Source organism: Rhinolophus ferrumequinum, chromosome 13, assembly GCF_004115265.2.
Source record: "Rhinolophus ferrumequinum isolate MPI-CBG mRhiFer1 chromosome 13, mRhiFer1_v1.p, whole genome shotgun sequence".
Taxonomy (NCBI): Eukaryota; Metazoa; Chordata; class Mammalia; order Chiroptera; family Rhinolophidae; genus Rhinolophus; species Rhinolophus ferrumequinum.
The window spans coordinates 14,971,373-14,977,066 of record NC_046296.1 but is presented as its reverse complement, the minus strand read 5'-3'; the positions used below and the strand labels follow the sequence as shown (position 1 = coordinate 14,977,066).

At 32.5% G+C, this 5,694-nt stretch overlaps 1 non-coding gene across 1 annotated transcript; it reads right to left on the bottom strand.

Annotated features, from left to right (window-relative positions):
* Window positions 1–316: 316 nt before the first annotated feature.
* Window positions 317–421, bottom strand: LOC117033490 (U6 spliceosomal RNA). The gene has a single exon (XR_004424887.1). It is a non-coding gene; the product is annotated as a U6 spliceosomal RNA (small nuclear RNA).
* Window positions 422–5,694: the final 5,273 nt, after the last annotated feature.

The following is a 5,694-nucleotide window of genomic DNA, read 5'->3' as shown; positions in this document are numbered from 1 at the left end:
AGTAATTTTATATTTAGGTATATTTCATTGCTAATAGTATTCAACTTGAAATGGATTTGGCAAGCAAGTAGGAAGATATATGAAAAATGGAAGGAAAATTAGTAGATGAGGCATATAATGCTATTTTTTGCAACTGATAAAACCTTGCCTCAGGGCCTATGTCATTAATGTATAATATATTTTCTCTTGAAATCACAAATCACATGATTTTAGTTTTATACCTTTTAAAATTAATTTTAAAATTAATAAGATAAATTTATTTCTTTAAATTTATATCTTTAAAATTACCATTAAATGTGAACTTTTTTTTTTTTTTTTAAATATGGAACGCTTCACGAATTTGCGTGTCATCCTTGCGCAGGGGCCATGCTAATCTTTTCTGTATCGTTCCAATTTTAGTATATGTGCTGCCGAAGCGAGCACAAATGTGAACATTTTATGAGTTGTAAACCATTTGAAGAGGACATGCAAAATCTTCTCTATGAATTTTAATACACAAACTCCAAAAATGAGCGCGTATAATGTAGGACAAGGAGACTCTAAACTAAAATACAGAAAATTATCAAAGTGGACTATTTTTCATTTGAAAAAGCTAAACCAAAAAAACCCTATATTATAAGCATTTACAATTTTAAATATTATTTTAATGGCTCTATCATACTTATAGTTAATTTAAATATGTTAAAACTTAAGCATTTCATAATGGATTGAGGTTTCTAACATGTAAGTACATGTGCATGAAAAACATATCAATGTAATCTTTTAGAAAGAGTTTATAATTTTGTCACTGATATATTTTGTATAAGTCCATTGCATTCCTATATACTAACAATGAAATCTCAGAAAAATAAAAAAATAAAAAAAATTCCTTTTGCAATTGCAGCAAAAATAATAAAATACCTAGGAATAAACTTAACTAAGGATGTGAAAGCCCTATAAGCTGAAAACTATAAGACCTTTATAGAAGAAATTGAAGAGACACAAAGAAATGGAAAGACATTTAGTGCTCATGGATTGGAAAAACCAACATAGCTAAAATGGCCATGTTACACAAAGCAATATACAGATTTAATGCAATCCCCATCAAAATCCCAATGGCATTTTTTTAAAGAAATAGAACAAAAAATCATCAGATTTGTTTGGAACCACAAAAGACCCCGAATAGCCAAAGCAATTTTAAGAAAAAAGAACAACGCTGCAGGTATCACACTCCCTGAGTTTAGCTTGCACTACACTGCTATAATAATCAAAACAGCATGGTGTTGGCAGAAAAACAGACACATAGACCAATGGAATAGAACTGAGAACCCAGAAATAAAACCACATAAATATGGACAGATGATTTTTGACAAAGAAGCAAAAAACATGTAATGGAGAAAAGACAGCCTCTTCAATAAATGGTGCTGGCAGAATTGGAAAGCCATGTGCAAAAGAATGAAACTGGACTGCTATCTGTCACCAAGTACCAAAATTAATTCAAAATGGATCAAAGACTTAAGCATAAGACCTGAAACAATAAACTGCATAGAAGAAAACATAGGTACCAAACTTATGGACCTTGGGTTCAAAGAGCATTTTATGAATTTTACTCCAAAGGCAAGGGAAATAAAAGCTAAACTAAATGAATGGGACTATATCAAACTTAAAAGCTTCTGCACAGCAAAGGAAACCATCGACAAAATAAAGAGGCAACCTACTGAATGGGAGAAAAGTTTTGCAAACAGTGCCTCTGATAAGGAGTTAATATCCAAAATAGACAAGGAACTCATGCAACTCAACAACAAAAAAACAAACAACCTAATTAAAAAATGGGCAGAGGACCTAAAGAAACATTTCTCCAAAGAGGACGTACAAATGGCAAATAGACATGAAAAAATGCTCAACATCCCTAATCATCAGAGAAATGCAAATAAAAACCACAATGAGATATCACCTCACCCCAGTTAGAATGGCTGTCATCAACAAGACAAATAGTAACAAGTGTTGGAGAGGCTGTGGAGAAAAAGGAACCCTCATACACTGTTGGTGGGAATGCAGACTGGTGCAGCCACTATGGAAGGCAGTGTGGAGGTTGCTCAAAAAATTACAAATAGAATTACCATATGACCCAGCAATCCCACTCCTGGGTATCTACCCAAGAAATCTGAAAACATTTATCCGTAAAGACATGTGTACTCCAATGTTCATTGCAGCTTTATTTACGGTGGCCAAGACATGGAAATAACCAAAAGGTCCTTTGATAGACGAATGGATAAAGAAGTTGTGGTATATATACACAATAGAATACTGTTCGGGCAGTAAGAAAAGATGAAATAGGACCATTTGTGACAACATAGATGGATCTTGAGATTATAATGCTAAGCGAAATAAGTCAGACAGAAAAAGCAGAGAACCATATGATTTCAGTGATATGTGGTATATAAACCAAAAACAACAAAAGAACAAGATAAACAAGATAGACACAGACAATAGTTTAGTGGTTACCAGAGGGTAAGGGGGGAAGAGGGGTGGTAGATGAGGGTAAAGGGGATCAAATATATGGTGATGGAAGGAGAACTGACTCTGGGTGGTGAACACACAATGGGATTTATAGAGGATGTAATACAGAATTGTACACCTGAAATCTATGTAACTTTACTAACAATTGTCACCCCAATAATCTTTAACTAAAAAAGTTAAATAAATAAATAAAAAAGAAATGATGAGTTTTGCTCCTGAAAAAAACAAAACCAAAACTTAAGCATTTCATAATGGATTGAGGTTTCTAACATTTAACTACATGTGCATGAAGAACATATCAATCTAATCTTTTAAAAAGTGTTTATGATTTTGTCACTGATATATTTTATAATAATAATAATATTTGAGTTTGATATCCAAAACCAATCCCCAAGATTTACACATAGATATATATTTTTTGTGTGAATGTTAAATGGTCTTTTTTTGTGAAGAGAAGTCTCTATTTTAGGTCTTGAATGTTCCCTTATAGTTTCCTTTAGCACACCACTAAAAAAATCACTAGTAGCTGAAATCATGTAAGCAAGGCAATATGCAAATGAAGATACTTTGTTAAAGCCACAATTTATCTTCTCTACAAACAGAATAATTTTGCCATACACTGAATCGTGGAAAAAAATATCAAAAGCGGAAGAATAAATATTACTAATTTCTTAAATTCATAGGAAGAGTGCATGACTTGACTTTCCCTGGGTTACTGCCTGCTCTAATAATCTCTCCTTTTGATTAGTTTATGCTTATCAGGTTGAGAAGAGAAACCTACATTCTTACTAACATTGAAAAATATGGTTAATTAGCTAATTTCTTAATTGCAAAATTAACATCTTACTTGATGAAAATAACTCATTTCTAAGTAAAGCAATTCATATAAAGACCAAAAAAAAAAAAATAACCATGGAAAAGCTCAGAGGAACAATTGATATATGGTATTTTATTTCTATTTGCACATGCTTCCATGTTTAAAAGTGATTCTTAAGGAAACCTTGATTCAAAGGAATCTGTTAACATGGAGAGTCTGTGAACAAGAACTGTGTCTTTGGTTTTAGGGGAAAAAAAATCCCCTGTATATTTTGACTATCTTATCTCTGTTTTGTGAGTTGATTATTTTCACAAGGCTTTCTCTTACATGTTTTTTTTTTGTGTGTTTTTTTTTTTTTTATTCACAGCTGGCAACAACAATGCCAACATACTACTTTGAAAAAAACACTGTAAAATGTGCTCACAGTATGTGATCACCCCATGTGTTATCCATCTAGTTAAGTTTATACCTTGAATGTATTATTTCTAGGCCCTTTTTCTTCACCACGCCTATAAATTCATAATGAGCTTTTTCAGCTTTATCTGCAAGTAACTTTCCGATCAGATCAGCGTGCATCTCTGCAGAATCACCATCCCAACCCAATTGCAAATCATCAGCATCTCGACTAGTTTGCCCCAATGATATTATTAACTGTCCCATCTTTTTACATTCACTTCTGCCCCTCCTCCAATCTTTCCTTCACATTGCACCAAAGCAATCTTTTCAAAATTCCAATCTGATAACGTCATCCTTCTCTTTTCCAAATGCCACGCTAAAGACCTGCAGAGCATGTCCACTGTGTTTGTCAAAAGATCAACTCCCATTCATCACTCATACCGTTCTGGACCCAAGCCTTAAAAATGCAAGCCAGATTGATAAAAATAACTTACAGAAATGAACCAGTATTTCAAGAGAACCTGAGTGAGGATGAACATTTAGTTGGCTCTATCCAGGTAAGTTGGACTTATATTGACTTATGAGTCAATTTTTAAAATAGAAAGCAATTATTGGAAATGACCTCAAATGTGTGTGTCCTGGAGTTCGTAACTTGGTTGTCTGACACTAAATATGCCATTTTCCATAAATAAGCCTCCAAACACCCCCACTTCCACCAAAATCAACAATATTCCTTCTAGCCTATCGCTACTATCCATCACAAAATGGTAATTCCTTCAATGTCTTTGGAAAATGGGTCAACTAAAGATCTCTTCAATTACTGTATCCATCTCAAACCTGAGTAACTGAGTGATGTTCACGCATTTATAAGTTGACTATATTAAGTTAATATTGTGAAATTTAATAAGTAAATGTAATTTTAACTATGACTTACAATGCTTAAATAAAATCACAGAAAAATAAAGAGGAAATATTAAAAAGTGTATATATAATACATGTTTATAATATAAATATAAAACTGCAGTTATTTTGTTTAATATGTATGTGTATATAAAGATGTTTATATATGTAATATAACATATATAAATACATATATATGTATTACATATTATGTATGTGTGTGTATATATATATACATATGCATATACACATATATACACACACACAAAGTGTGCCAAAAAATGTATACACATTTTAAGAAAGGAAAAAACTGTATTCTATTTATGCTGATGGTAACCACTTTGAGCACCTCTTGTAATTGCAGAAGTCAAACATGATTTGTATTCATCTTTTGTTATTAGTATATATTATTACAATTTTAATACAGTTTTCTCCTTTCTTAAAACGTGTATACTTGTTTTGGCACCATATATACTCGTATAACTTAACTTGTGTGTGTGTGTGTGTGTGTGTATCACTATATACGTGATTGAGAAAGGAAAATCATAAAGGTAGATCCTCTAGTCCTTGTTTCTGCAAATGGTCATGAGGCCATTACTGGGCTTTAAGATTTCCTTTCTCTACTACCCATTTTATATTTCTTTCTCATTCAGGGAATTCTTTCACTGGAATTCTTTACCTAGGGATAACGAAACCTTCATTCTTGATACACGTGCATACTTGGTGATGTTATTTTACCACTGACTTCCAATAATGTTTAATACTAGATGTGGTAATGTTAGGAGGTGTCCCAAAGATTCTTTGCCATCTTTGTGAGGGGATGATAATCGTTCCCCTTAATAGTGAAAAATCAAACATTCCAGGTAGCATAGCATTCCCTTTTATTTCCTGTTCTATTAATAGTGTTAGGAAATAGAAATGACAAGGGGCAGCTTCCACTTCCAATTCAGTGGAAATGTTGTGGTATTCCTGGTCAAATCAGAATTTACCAACATTTTCTTTTTGTTTGTTTCATTTAGATTACCATGGTTCTAGCTGATCTTTCTTTTCCTGGGTTTCCTATATTCTATCTATTCTCCATT